Raw genomic sequence first — 14,798 nt, 5'->3', positions numbered from 1 at the left:
TCCTTCCTTCCTTCCTTCCTTCCTTCCTTCCTTCCTTCCTTCCTTCCATCCTTCCTTTCTTCCTTTCTTCATTTCTTTGGCAGAGTAAATTTTTTAACGAGATGTACCTTCTAAGTGACAGAGAAAAATGGATACGTAAGGTATTTATATTAATTTGTAGTCCTTATAGCAAAGATTTTTACTTATATGGTTATAGAATGGTGTGAAGTGTAAATATGAGCTTTTTGAACCTTAGCAATATCATTTCTTGTTTATGGTTAATATTTTGGTGGATGATAGTACCACCAGATTAATGTAACTTTTTTTTATTTGAGTGAAAGTGGCAGGATGCAAGATCATCTTCTGTAAGATCACTAAAAACATCAACATCAGACTTTGTTATTTTTGTTTGTGATTATGATGATGATGAGGAGGAGGAAGAGCAGCAGCAGTAGCAGTAGTTATAGTGGGCAATGCTTTAAAAAATGCAACATGATCACAGGCATAATTACAATCATTTACATAACACTTTAAGATTTGCAAAACTCCTTAGAAATATTAACTCATTTGATCCTCACAATATTAATGACAAGTAGGAACTATTATTATCATCAACATTTTACAGATGAGAAAACTGAGGCAGACATATTAAGTGACTTGCCTGGGGTTACACAACCTCCCAGCCAGTAAAATGTCTGAGGCTAGGTCTGAAGATAATTTCTGTTAGAGTTAGAAAGTGAGGATTTGATTTATATCTCCACCCCTTACCATCAATTTGACTTTGGGAAAGAAAGGTTTTCTGAGTTTAGTTTCCTATTCTGGAAAACACAATACAATTTGCACTGCCTACATTACAGTGTTATTTGTTGAAAGACAGTATAGTAAGGCGGGAATTGTGTTGGAGTTAGGAGAAATCTTTGTTCTGAAACTACCTTTAATACCTACCAGTAGTGTGGACAAAGAATTGCCCTTTTTGAGATTCATTTTTCCTTAAATGTAAAACAGAGATAAGTATACATGTACCATGTATTTAATTGAGTTATTATGAATTTAGCACCTAGCAGTTCCTCTGTCCTCACAAGGTATTTCCCCCAGAGAATGGCTACCCTGTAAATAAGGCCTTTTGTTGTTGTTGTTGTAGAGTTGTGTCTACCTCTTTCTGACCCAATTAGTTTTCTTTTTGTTTGTTTATTGGCAAAAATATTCAAGTGGCTTGCCATTTCCTTTGCCAGCTCATTTTACAAATGAGGAAATGGAAACAAACAGGGCTAAGTGATGGGCACAAGATCACACAGCTAGTAAATTTCTGAGGCCAGATTTGAACTCAGGTCTTCCTGACTCCAGACCTAACACTCTATCCAATGTGCCAACTATTTGCCCATCTATTGCCTAGATACTTTCAAACTATATCATGTGACATGTTGGTATTTAGTATTTAGTATTTTGTGTTTAATATATTTTATACGCTATATTTATTAAATTATATTTAGTATTTCAACAATCAGTAGGTCAATAATTATTTATTAAGCACCTATTCTGTGCCAGGAACTATGTATGCTAAGCACTAGGGATACAAAGAGGCAAAAAAAATCAAAACAACAACACACACTGTTAATGGAAAAAAAAAAACAACAAAAACAGTCCTTACCCTCCAGGAGCTCACAATCTAATGGGAAGACTACAAATAAAATATATACAGACAAACGATGCACAAGATAAGAAGGAAATAATTAACAAAGCAAAGATATTTAATTAAATGGGATAGTAAACAGTAACAGAGTGTTTAATCTCTAAATTTGGGACATAGACTTCTGCAAACATAGACTATAGTCATAGGAAGAGTAGAGAGCTAAAGGAAATGCCTTTCTATACATCCATGGAATGTGTATAGCCCAGATGCCCAAGATAGAGTTTATAATCCAGGCAGAGATCAAATATCCCATGCCCTAATTTACATCCCTAATCCTCTTTCTTCTCTTGAGTCAATGAGTGGGTGGTGGAAAATGGCAAAGAGACAAAGCTAAATATAAAGTTCAAAGTCATTGTCTTGTTTACCTGTTTAATCCCCATTCCTAGTACTTTCATATGTGGAAATAACTAACCAAACTCTGATGGGATTTGGGGCAGATCCTTATTCAATGTATTGTAAACAAACTTTAAAGTACAATTTACATTTCAGTATTTTTATGAAGGAAAATTATTTATTATCCATAAATAATATGTAAATGCAAGTTATAATTGATAAAATGTTTAGAATAGAGTTCAAAAGTGAAAGGTAGATAAGAAACCATTCCTAGTTTCATGCTTCAATGCTTCACTATATACAGTCACAATACAGTAAGAGATAGAGTTTCCTTGCCTTGTGTTTTTACTTTCTTGTGATAGGTAGACTTTGTGACATTCATCCAAATTGGACTAATATTATAATTTATACAACTATTAGTTACAAGAACTTTGTTTATCCAAACTTGACTAGCTTGATTTAGGTACATGACTAGGCAAGGCAAGTCATTAACTGATCTATCTTTCATAGAAAAAGATTAAGTTACCCATCTCCTTAGATTAATACAAACTTTAGATACAAGTCGCATCATAATAAACTCAGTAATATTATTATCATATGAAGAATGCAAATGTCACTGATTCATATTTTCTCATTCATTTCATAAGTACCTTCAGTTTGGAGAGGGGAACATTAATTGCAGACATTTTATAATAACATGGTAGCTTCTTAGAATTACAGTAAAATAAAAGTGATTTTTTTTGACTATGTATTATAAATAAGCTTTTCATCTTGAAAATAAAGCTTGATGCTGTAGGGTATTTCTTAGTTTAAGTCACTGCAGACTTCCTGGAAAAAATCACTGGAGATTTGCAATTTTTATAGGAGTGACAATTCAGCAAGAAGTCTTAGGTATATGTGTGTATGTGTGTGTGTGTATGGAGAGATGAATGAATGTACATATGTATATGTGTGTTTGTGCATTTAAATTATATCCTTGTAGCAATGTATTTCAGATTGGAGTTTGGGACATGCAATGAAAATTGCCTTCTAGTAGAATATTTAAGAACAATCAGACTTGAGAAGGAGAATGCTTTCATACAAACTCACAAGGATCATCATGTTAAGATACTATCCTGAGTTCACTGAATGTGTAAGAAGAAATATTCTCTTATGAGATAGATCACAAAGCAATCTTTAATGCAACACAATCAAAATAATTTAATACCTTTAAAATATAAAAATTATTATAATAGCTAATATTTATATAGCACTTCCTATATGCCTGCACTGCGCCTGCACTGTGCTAATGGCCTTATAGTTATTATCTCATTTGATCCTCCCAATATCCCATAATCCTTGGAAGGTAGGTGCTAAATCCCCATTTTATAAATGAGAATACTAAAGCAAACCAAAGTTAAGTGATTTGCCCAGGATCACGCAGCTAGTAGCCAGATTGAATTTATGTCTCCCTGACTCCTAGTTAGGCACTCTATCTACTGTACCACCTAGTCGAAACTGTATAGAGAATCAGTCTTGGAATTGTAATGGCCTGGCTTCAAATACTTCTGTCTAAAGCATCATGGTTGTCTGATGCTGGCCAAGTAACTTGACCACTCAGGGCTTCTCTAAGATTAAAGTTGGAAACAAAGGACTGAAATTCACTCAAAGCAAGGACTATATGAATTTTGTCTTTGTATCCCCATCACTTAACATTGTACTGGGCAGATAGTTCTACCTGTTTAATAAATGTCTGTTGTATTGATTGCGTAGAGGGAATTGTCCAACTGGGATTTATTTATTTATTTATTTTAAAAAAGCAATCAGGGTTAAGTAACTTGCTCAAGGTTACACGGCCAGTTATTGTGTGTGTGTGTGTGTGTGTGTGTGTGTGTGTGTGTGTGTGTGCGCTGAGTATCTGAAGGTGGAACCTATCCCAGGTCTCTTGACACTGGGACCTGCACTTACACTCACTGCGCCACCTGGCCGCACCTAAGCAATTGAGGTTAAATAACTTGCTCAAGGTTACATGGCCAGTTATTTTGTGTGGGTGTTATGTGAGCCCGGAACTGATCCCAGGTCTCCCGAGTCTGGGGCCGAAGCTCTTATTCACTGCACCAACTGGCTGCCCCTGGATTTATTTATATTAATGAAATCACAGGTCCACTGAAAGTGCATGCAGTAGATGACAGTGTGAAAGAACTTTCATCTCCTGACTCTGGGATTAGAAACAGCACTGTATTTCTTTGGAGGTGATCTATTCATTGATTTTGAGGGCATTTTATCCTAGTAATAGGCTCATATGATCATAAATTTAGGACAAGAAGAAACCCTATATGTCATTTAAACTAATTCCTGAATTTTTAAGATTATGAAATGTAAATGCAGAGAGATTGTGACTTGTCCAAGGTCACATACATAGTAAATGGCAGAACAAGGATTTAATTCCAATTCTTTAAATTCACCATTTTTTCCATTTCACCATGTTTTTTTTTTCTCCAAGCTATCTAACTCTTTTTGTAATGTTGCTCCCAAATTTTCATCATTGTTACTTACTCATCATCATTTCATCACACTTATATAATTTGCTAGAATAAAATGATAAGGTATCATTAAGGAAAAAATATTTAGGGCATATTGGAAGGAGAAAGATTAATTGAGCTGAGCAAGTTAAAGAGATAACTTTAGTCTGCATTAGTAGACATTAAAAAATACTGCATATCTACCTGGTCTGATCTAAGAGGAAAAGATTTATCCTCATCTTATTCTGATTATAAGCATAAGGGCATAAGCACTGAGGATTAATTATTGAGGAATGTGGTATGACCCATATTGCTGTTCACTTGTTTCAGTCATATCTAATGATTCATGACTCCATTTGGGATTTTCTTGGCAAAGATACTGGAGTGGTTTACCTTTTCATTCTCCAGCTCATTTTACAGATGACAAAACTGAGGCAAACAGAATCAATTGACTTGCCCAGGATCACTTAACCTAGTAAATGTCTGAGGCCAGATTTGAACTCAGGAAGATTCATTTTCCTGATTCCAAGTCTGGTGTTCTATCTGATGCACCACTCAACTTTCCATATTAAAAATCAGTTAAACAGAATTGTATCATCTGTATCTGGTATCATCTGGAAAGCCTCTGTTATCAAATTATCTGGGAATCCATGGTAGTTTGATGTTATACAATATTTTTTATATTAATGTTGTGAATTTAATAAGCACAACCATTTAAATGTACAAAGTAGAATAAAAACAATGACTGCATGTGAAACTGTAATTTTATTTGATTTTTTTATAAATATATGTTAAATTTAAAATGGGAGAGACAAAGTTGCTTTATACATGTCCCTTTAAAGTATTTTTTTGTTTTTTTTTTTCTAGGTATTTTCAAAATATTTACTTGATGCCTCTTTCTTCTGTCATTTCTCTAATAATTTACTAATTTAAGCTTGACCCTTCACTAAAACCCCTCCATTATAACAAGTATATTCAAGCAAATCAACTCAACATACTGTTTGTATCTACAAATGTATTCCTCATTCTGTAGTCCCCCACTTCTTTGACAAGAGATGTAACAGATATTTCATTAGCACTCTTCAGAAATCATGGTTGGTCTTTGTATTAAACTGAGCTTTGAAGTCGTGCAAAGTTGTTCACATTTATATTATTGTGGTCATTGTTAAATTGTTCCTCTGGCCCTGTGTGATTTACTCTGAATAATTTCACATATGTATTTTCATTTTTTTATTCATCCTATTTATCATTTCTTAGAATGTAATACTATTTTAGTGCATTCATAAATCACAATTTGTTCTGCCATTCTTTGGTTGATTACTATTTTCTATATTCTAGTTCTCTGCCAACTTTTTTAGGGGGTGGAGGGCCAGTATAAATGAGTTCTTTACCTCTGTCTTTATCCTCTTGGAATATGTTCAAAATTATGTCAGTCAATAAACATTGAGCAAACACACACTCACAATTTACCTGACACTTTGATATCTTCAGTGATACAAATTCAAAGGAGCAATGTAGAGTCTAATGGGAAAAGACAACACTTAGAGTCTAATGGGAAAAGACAACACATAGCTGAAAAGGGTCAGGGAAGGAAGCATGGTGAAGTTTCAGTACCTAAGTCCAGAGAATGGGAGATGACTGGTCTGGGTCCCTTCTCCAAAACAGAAGTTGTAGGAGTAACTCATCACAGGGGAAAGAGTCCTGTTGGAGCCGCCAGGAGGCACCTGAGCCATGTCTCTGTTCATTCTTTAGTGCTAGTATCATTAGGTCAGAGATTAGGAATAGTTTAGTACCTATTTAAAATTCCAAAATACCTTCAATAATGTTTGGACCAATGGTCTATGAGGTATATTTCCAGCTCTAGGTTGCTAATCCTATGATCCTGTGGTTAAGCAATAAGATTGTAGATAAATACTACTAGTGACCAACTTACATCATCCATTTCAGAAGCATGTAAGGTCAATGAGGGCAAGAGTTGGTTTCAGCTTCTGTATTTGCATCTCCAGTGTCTTGCACAGTCATTACTTAATAAATATTTGCCAACTTGAGTTTAATTTACCACTTTCATTTATCTTTTTTTCATTAAGCATTTGTTTTATCTCTATCCTATCTCCATGTCTGCTGAAGCAAAGAGAAAGGAAGGAAAGAAAACAAAATTCTTGTAACAAATATGTATAATCAAGCAAAACAATCCCCCTAACTGACCATATATACAAATGGATGTCTTGTTTTGCATCTTGGTCCAAATTAATTTTGGAATTTATCAAAGATCACACTTAATTATTGGCAGAAGCAAGATTTAAACCATCGTTCTCTGAATCCAAATCCAACAATGCTTCTTCCCTAGCAAGTTGGATATCAGTGTCACATGTACAAAAGAAGAGATAGATCCAGTTGATTCTAAAGCCTGTCATGGCTCTAAATCTTATAGTACTGTGATCCTATGCACTGAGGCCTGCTTATGGATAGCCCTGCCTGATCATACCACCAAGACATACATAATACAGTAAAGCTTAACCCTTCCTATTTCTTGTTTTGTCTAACACTTAAGAATGAATGTGACAAGGACATCAAAAGCCTCATTTGTTAAAAGGTTGGGAAACATTTGGAATACTATCATTTTCCATCTTTTCCTACTTTCTGTACATAACCCTGATATCTGTATAAAAATTACACATACAAATAAAGATATAGATATATGGATATTTCACCAAAAATTTTTTTTTGAAGTGTTGTTTTCCTCTATTTTTGTTGTTGTTTCTTATTTAAGTGAATGACTTTTTTGGAGGAAGAGGTGAAAAGAGAAAAAAAAATATATTGCCAAATGTGCATGGTATGAAAACAACAGATTTATATGTGTGTACATATATCAGTGTGAATATACATATACACATATACTATGCACATATACATACATACAAACACATGCCATTTATACACCTAAGTTTTATGTGTATACATATTACATATGCATATGTGTGTATGCACACTCAAATACCTGGGTATATTTTTATATAGATATATAATATAAATATTTTATTTTAAAATATTTAATTACATTTATTTATATATGTATATGTGTAATATTTATTTGTACATATGTATATGTGTGTGTATTCATCAAAAGCCCCATGAAGTATTTTCCCCCCAGAATAAAACTCATTACCATGGAAAATGTGACATAGAAGTTTCAGCCTGTTTACTATGGAAGCATGCTCTGAATACTTGAAACAGCTGGCTGTTAATAGGCAGACTTTCAAATCAAACAATTAAAACCCCTCTAATATCTGAACTAAACACCATCATCTGGAAGGGGATATTTGTAGAGCAAGCATTTTTGGAAAACCATATTGCAATCACTTTGTTTATGGTCCCATAGTCTGGGTACAAAAGGTTTGTTTTCTTTATGGTACAGACAACATGACCTCTTTTTCACTTCAGGCAATGCCAGTTGTTGTTTGCCTTTATCTGATAGCACTGAATGCCAATGAGGACGACGACTATAACAAATGTGTCTTTCTGAGGTGGGCATTCAGTGGTAACATGCACAGATGTATTTTCAGAGAGTGTTAACAGGGGGCTAGAGCTCTGAAAATCCAGAAACAGCCCAAGCAAGCTGCTTTTTCTGTTTCATTTATATGGGGGAAAATGACTTGAAACCAATTTAAGCCTCAACTGTCTGGTGCTTTATTTAATTTATAGTTAATTACTAAAGTGTGATGCAGATGGGACGGAATGCTATTTTCTTATTGTACTATGGATATGCAAACCATTTGATATATAAGGCTGCTGGATCAAGACTATTCTTGGAGGTTTCCAAAAAGACAGAATGTTTCTTTTTTTCTGCATATGTATGCCTCTGTCTTGACTATGGTAAAAACAGAAAAATGGAGGACTAGGAAAATGGCAAAGAACATCAGGATCATAGGGAAAAAAATGGCATAAGTTTTAAAAACAAAAAAACAAATGAAATTTCTACCCCTTCAAATAGAGGATGATTATGAATGTTATTGAGAAGTTCCCAGAACTTCTTATGCTGACTTTGTGGTATTTCCTTAAGATACATTTCTTACAGAGAAGACCATGCTTAGATAAGAGTGCTTTAAGCTTTCAGATAAGAATATGTAAGGGGTAGAACCAACCAGGAAATGGTGATAACCTATAATCCAAAAAGTTCAGAGCCTTCCAATTACAGAAATATGACAGCTGTCAAAGAAAAAAAAATGGAGGAACAAACTGGCATAACTAATCATGGATATAGGAAAGCACTTTTAAGATACAAAGGAATAAAACTGTAAGTAGAATTAGGCACCTCGATCTTTTTTATGTGATAATCTATGGGCAAAACTTGTGTTCATCCAACTAACTAATAATCTCTCTTTGAAACTATATCAAAGTCCCACCATTTAAGAGATTCTCAGACTATATCTAAACTTCAAAGCTCTGGTGTGTGTTTTCAAGTGTGTTATATATGAGTTTATCATAATTGATAGGCCTTCCCTTAAAATCTCTGGTTTCCCTTGATATCAAACATAATTGTGCTCATTAGTTGGAGAGAAGCCTTCAAATCTTAGCTTCCTACATGGCCTTGTCTATTTTCCTAATTAAAACAAGAAGATTCTCCAAGCTTATAATTCCTTTCTGCCAATTTAGTGAAAAAAGACATCCACCTCTTAGGAAACTACTTACAGATGGAATTCCCTTTCCAGAGAGCAAGTCCCTGGAGATCTCGAGTTAGTGGTAGGTAGGATAATGTGATAGGGTGAAAATAAAGTACATAATTTTACCTGGATATAAGATACATAATTAAGACTTACTGATACATGGATTTTGAAGGCGATTTCTATTTCAACACAAACATTTAAAATATTATTTAAAATATGTCTATTATCCCCCTCAAAACTCACCCCTTTGTTCAGGAGGGAGGTCCACAGGTGTTACATATAGCATATGTTTTACACACACACACACACACACACACACACAGTTATATGGGATGTATTTCTGAGAGAAGGATAACTATGATGATGTAAAAACCAGAATATTTCAATAAAGAAACTAAGAATAAATTTAAATATTTTAAAATGTATTCTATAAATAAAGAATATTTATCTAAAGTAATAAACTATAAAAGTCACTCCTGTGAATAAGATATACTTGAACTATCATTGACTTTGTTAAGGCTGCCTTTTATACAAGGCCTTGTGCCCTACCATATCCAAACTCTAAACAATGGGTTGAAAAGAAGAATGGGAAAAGAAAAAGAGGTGGAAATGTTAAGAAGGACCTGATTTGTTTTGCCTGATCTGGCAGAGGAGAGAGAAAGATGTAGTCCAACCTCACAGGGATACAGATAGAAGGAGGAAAACATGTGTCTATGCTACTATTCTGCCTCTCAAGAAAACAAAATGGGGAACAGAAGGCCTTGGAGTGTCTTCCTTTTATGTTTCTAGTTCAGTTCAGTTGAATGAATGTGTTCAAAAAAAATTACCTTCCATTTTAATGGCATGCTTTTAATGTCTAGTTATTTGAATTGTTTTTAAATTTTAACTTCTGTGATGGATGTTGTAAATGTCATGAGTCATATCTGTTTTAAATATAATTCTATATGAAACCCTAATTAATTACCTCAATTATTTTATAGTTATATATTTATTCTGCACATATACATATATACACATAAAATGTATATGTGTGTATACATATATACATATACCCACACATGTGCAGTTTTTCCCTCTCCTAATATAATGTAAACTTGAAGTGAGGAACTATTTCATTTTTTTAACCTTTATATTTCCCATCTCTAGCACAGAGCCTCATACATAGGCAGTACTTAATAATTTTTTTAAGGATTGTCAGAAGTTCTAGAGCAAACTTCATGAAGTTTGGATTCAGTCAAAGGGCTTCACTTTAAGACTCAGAGGGCCACATGTGGCCTTCAACCTGAAGGTTCACCACCCCTGCTCTAGATTCTGGTCCTCAGCACTGCCCAAGAGTCAGAGGCAAGCCTGTGCCTTCTGTCTTCCAAGTTGTATAACCACTTTCATGAAATTAGGACCTGTAGTCTTTTTGTAAATTTTAAATGGTGAGCTGCCATATCAATCCAGTCAGGTAGCCCAACACTGCCCAGTTTTCTGTAACATGTTCTGGTTAGAATTTGGGGAGAAATCAGGGAGGCACATTATTAGCCCCTATCCTTTAAAAAACTAGAGGGTAATGAAGTGTTGTGGGGATATGCCTTATTATGTCCCACTTCCCAATGAGAAGGAAATGATTTATCTTTTGATGCTTATGATATTGTGAGCCTCATAATAGATCAGAGATTCAGAATGCCTCATGTTCATTCTCTGTTCCCCCTCCTGTTCACTCTATTCCTCCTCCCATATGTGTTAGATACAATCAAGGTTGATTATCACAAAATGGGTGCTGCTTCCACTTTCCAAGCAATCAAAAACTGTCAATCACCTTACCTTTCCATGGGACTTTTTAAAGCCTTGGAAAACAGTTTTCCTTACATTAACTAATACAACATTTGAACAGATATCAATCCAGCATTCTCTATGAGTGCAATAAACTCAATAATCAGAGCCATTAGTGGGTACTTGTGAAACATTCTGACTTTGAAGGCTTGAGGTTGATGAGTAGGAATTGCAGGTAAAGATAGAAAACTCTTTGCCTCCTGGATAGACATTTGTTTATCAAGGTCTATGAAATGAATCAACAATCCTACAGTCTTAGTGAATCCAAATACCTTTGAATATTTATCCACTACACAAAAGGACCATCAACTCTTTCAAGATGGATGTATCTATCTCTGATCCCATCGGCTATTATGTAAAGACAATAACATCTGTGAAAATTCCATGTAAAGAACATAGTAAATCTCTCTCCCTCTTTCTCTTTCTCTCTCTCTTCCTTCTCACTATTAATCCTTCTTTACTTCTCCCTTTCTCTCTCCTTCCCTCTTTCCTTCCTCCACTCCTTTCTTCCCTCTCTCTGTTGTCATGTCTCTTCACTCCTCACTTTTACACATATATTTTATGTACAATAAAGACAAAACAACTTATTTTGATGATGTTAATGTTGACACACCATTATATGTACTTATGAAGAAATAACTTTTATGTCAAGATAGAAAAGAGGTAGATGGTCTCAGAAGTGGCCTGGTTATTGTGATTGAAGAGAGAGAAAAAGTCAGTGTTACAATTTCTGTTTACTGGACCACAATGATTATGACGAGGGTAAACACTTTTAAAATATATAACTACACAATTGATTCAAAGTAATATATTTCTATCAATATGCTATGCTATCTCACATCGGTATTTCTTAATTACATAAGATGTCAGCGTTGGAAACACTTTCAGAAGTCATTTAGTTTAAATATGTGTTTGAACTTTTAATCCCTTCTTCTGTATATTTCATGAAAAAGTCTATTACAGTGGAATTATTATCATTTGGGAGTTAGAGAACTTCAGTTCAAATCCCACTAATGATAACTTATTACCTGCGTATCTTGGGCAAATTATTTTCTCTGGATCTCAATTGTCCTTGAGCACCTAATCTGTAAAAGGATGGGACAAGACAATTTTTGAACACTAGAACTTATTATGTGCCAGGTCCTGTGCTAAAGAAATTACAAATATAATCTCAGTTGATCTTCAAAACAACCTGGGAGGTCAGTGCTACTATCCTCCCTATTTTACAGATTAAAAAAAAACTGAGATAGGCAGAGGATTATTGACTTGTCCAGGGTCACACAGATAATGAGATCTAAGGCTGGATTTGAACTTGTCTTCATTCCTAAATTCAGTCCAAGCACTCTATCTACTGTGCCACCTAGCTTTTACCATTAGATATTACTAATGAGGGGGAGCAAAGGATGTCCTGAGCTAATCTCTTCCACTTTGGGATGCCTTTAAATATTAAGATGTTTAATCTTATTTTAACCTGAAATTCATCTCTTTGTGGTATTATGAACAAGTCATAAATGATGACAATCATCTAGAGAACTATGCTTAATGGTCAGAAAAATAATCTTTTATGAGTGAGGAATCATAATTTATTTTCTTCTTCATTTGAAAACTGGAGATTTTGAAATGTTCCAAACAAATTACTTAATAGGAAATAGCAATAAAATAGATCAGAAATAATAAATTTTAGTTTGTATTCAATGTAGAGAGAAACTGCTGTTTGATCCTGTCCAGACAACATAAAGTACAACAAACATTTGAGGCAAATACAGTGAATTGGAATGATATGAAAAGACAATCCAAATAGCAGAGACTACCAAGCAAGGCCATTGGTATATGGATCTTACAATTGCAAAATTCAATGAAAAGTGGAAAACTCAGTCAATTTACTAGTTGTTCTTCTGAAAATAAGTGGTTTGCCAATCTTTTTTGAACAAATTAACTAAATGTTTCCTATTTGTATGCTTTAAAATCTTATTAATACTATGCAATTGAATCTAGTCTGCCGACAGATGCTCCATTGCCCAAGGGAGTTTAAATACAATCTAACTTTGCAAAATTTATGAAGTCTGAAATGAAGAGTTTTGAATTCTAAGTATTTTTTAACCAGTAAAATGCAGAAAAAAGGCTTGCATTACTGAAACTGATAGTTTCTACATAATTATTAATATATTTCTCTGGTGTAGATTCAGTGCATGAAATGTTTCATTTTTAAAAAATTATTGATGTCTTTTGTTTTTTAGATCATCATAGTTTCCTCCATCTCTTCAAGTAATCCAATATAACAAATAGTATTATTAAAGATACCAAAAAGAGAAAGAAAAAAATCAGTGTAATATCAACATTTTGAAAAAGTTTTAAAATAAGTGCATTTTTCAACATGTGTGTAACTCCACCTTCTATAAAAGGATAAATTTAGAATGTATGTCTTCTCATATCTCTTCTTTTGATTTTATCTCATTCTTTATAATTTTTTTTATTCACTTCTGATTTTGAATGTGGATGGGAACACAAACATGTGTAGGTATGTATATTAATTCTGTAGGGTAACTAGGTGATATAGTGAATAGAATTCTTGGTCTGGAGTTAGGAAGGCTTATTTTCCTGAGTTCAAATCTGGCCTCAGACACTTAGCTGTGCAACCCTGTTTGCATCCATTTTCTCATCTGTAAAATGAACTAGAGAAAGAAATGGCCAACCACTCCAGGATCTCTGCCAAGAAAACTTAAATGGAGTCAAGAAAAGTTGGCCATGACTAAACAACAAAATGTGTGATTGTGTGAGTATTCTTTCTATTATTTATTTATTTATTAGCACATGCTAATTCTTTCCATTTACATTAGTCATTCTGCATACTGTTTTCTTGACTCAATTTACTTTATTGTTGCAATCATTCATGTAGGTCTTTCCATACTCTTCTGTATTCATCACATTCATCAATTTTATAACATAGTAATATTCCATTCTATTCATATATCACAATTTGTTTTGCCATTCCCCATTTTATGGCATAAATTTTTCTCAAAAATTTTTGATATCACACTAATGTATTGCTATAAATATTTGTAATACATGGAGACTTCCTCTTTACCACTGACCTTCTTCGAATTAAAACCAATAATGGAATCTTTGAGTAAATAAATTTGGATATATTAGTCTCTTTGGATAACTCAAAATTACTTTCTAAAACTGACCAATTCATGGATCTGTCAACACAGCAAGCAAAGTGAACCTTTCTTTCCTTAACCTCACCAAAAATGACTATTTGCATCTTTTATCATCTGCCAATCGTACAGTATGAGGAGAAACCTTAAAGTTATGTTGAGTTGCATTTTTCCTGTCATTAGTGATTTGGAAAATTCTCTTTTTTTAATTCTCAATAATTTCCAATTCTTTTGAGAACATTTTGTTCAAGTACTCATCTCTTGAGGAATTGTGGCTCTGTATGTGTGTATAATCACCAAATATAATTTTAATATGATAATTTCAAAAGACCAACAATCATGGGGAAACTGCCTACCCAGGAAGCAAAACTTAAAATTATTCATTTCTTCCCATGGAAAAAAAAAATATTTCTATTTCCCTTTTGTGACTGTATAGTGGTAATGGAATTTAAAGATCCCCTTGTATTGGCTTGGTTTTTGGGTTGTGTTAAAACACAGAGCTTTTGTGAATCCCACTTGTGGGGACCTGTTGACATGAAGAGAGGGGGCTGAACTGGGAGGAGCTGGTGCCATGGATAGAGAAGGCAAAGCAGAGCGAGACTAAATGAACTTTGGGGAGCAGTATCATGGAAGCAGTAGAGAGAGAAAGAGAGAG

The sequence above is a fragment of the Petaurus breviceps genome, unplaced genomic scaffold (assembly GCF_028583685.1).
Source record: "Petaurus breviceps papuanus isolate PSGF00001 unplaced genomic scaffold, PetGlider_PUasm1.0 225, whole genome shotgun sequence".
NCBI classification, from domain to species: Eukaryota; Metazoa; Chordata; class Mammalia; order Diprotodontia; family Petauridae; genus Petaurus; species Petaurus breviceps.
This window is presented reverse-complemented; position numbering follows the sequence as displayed.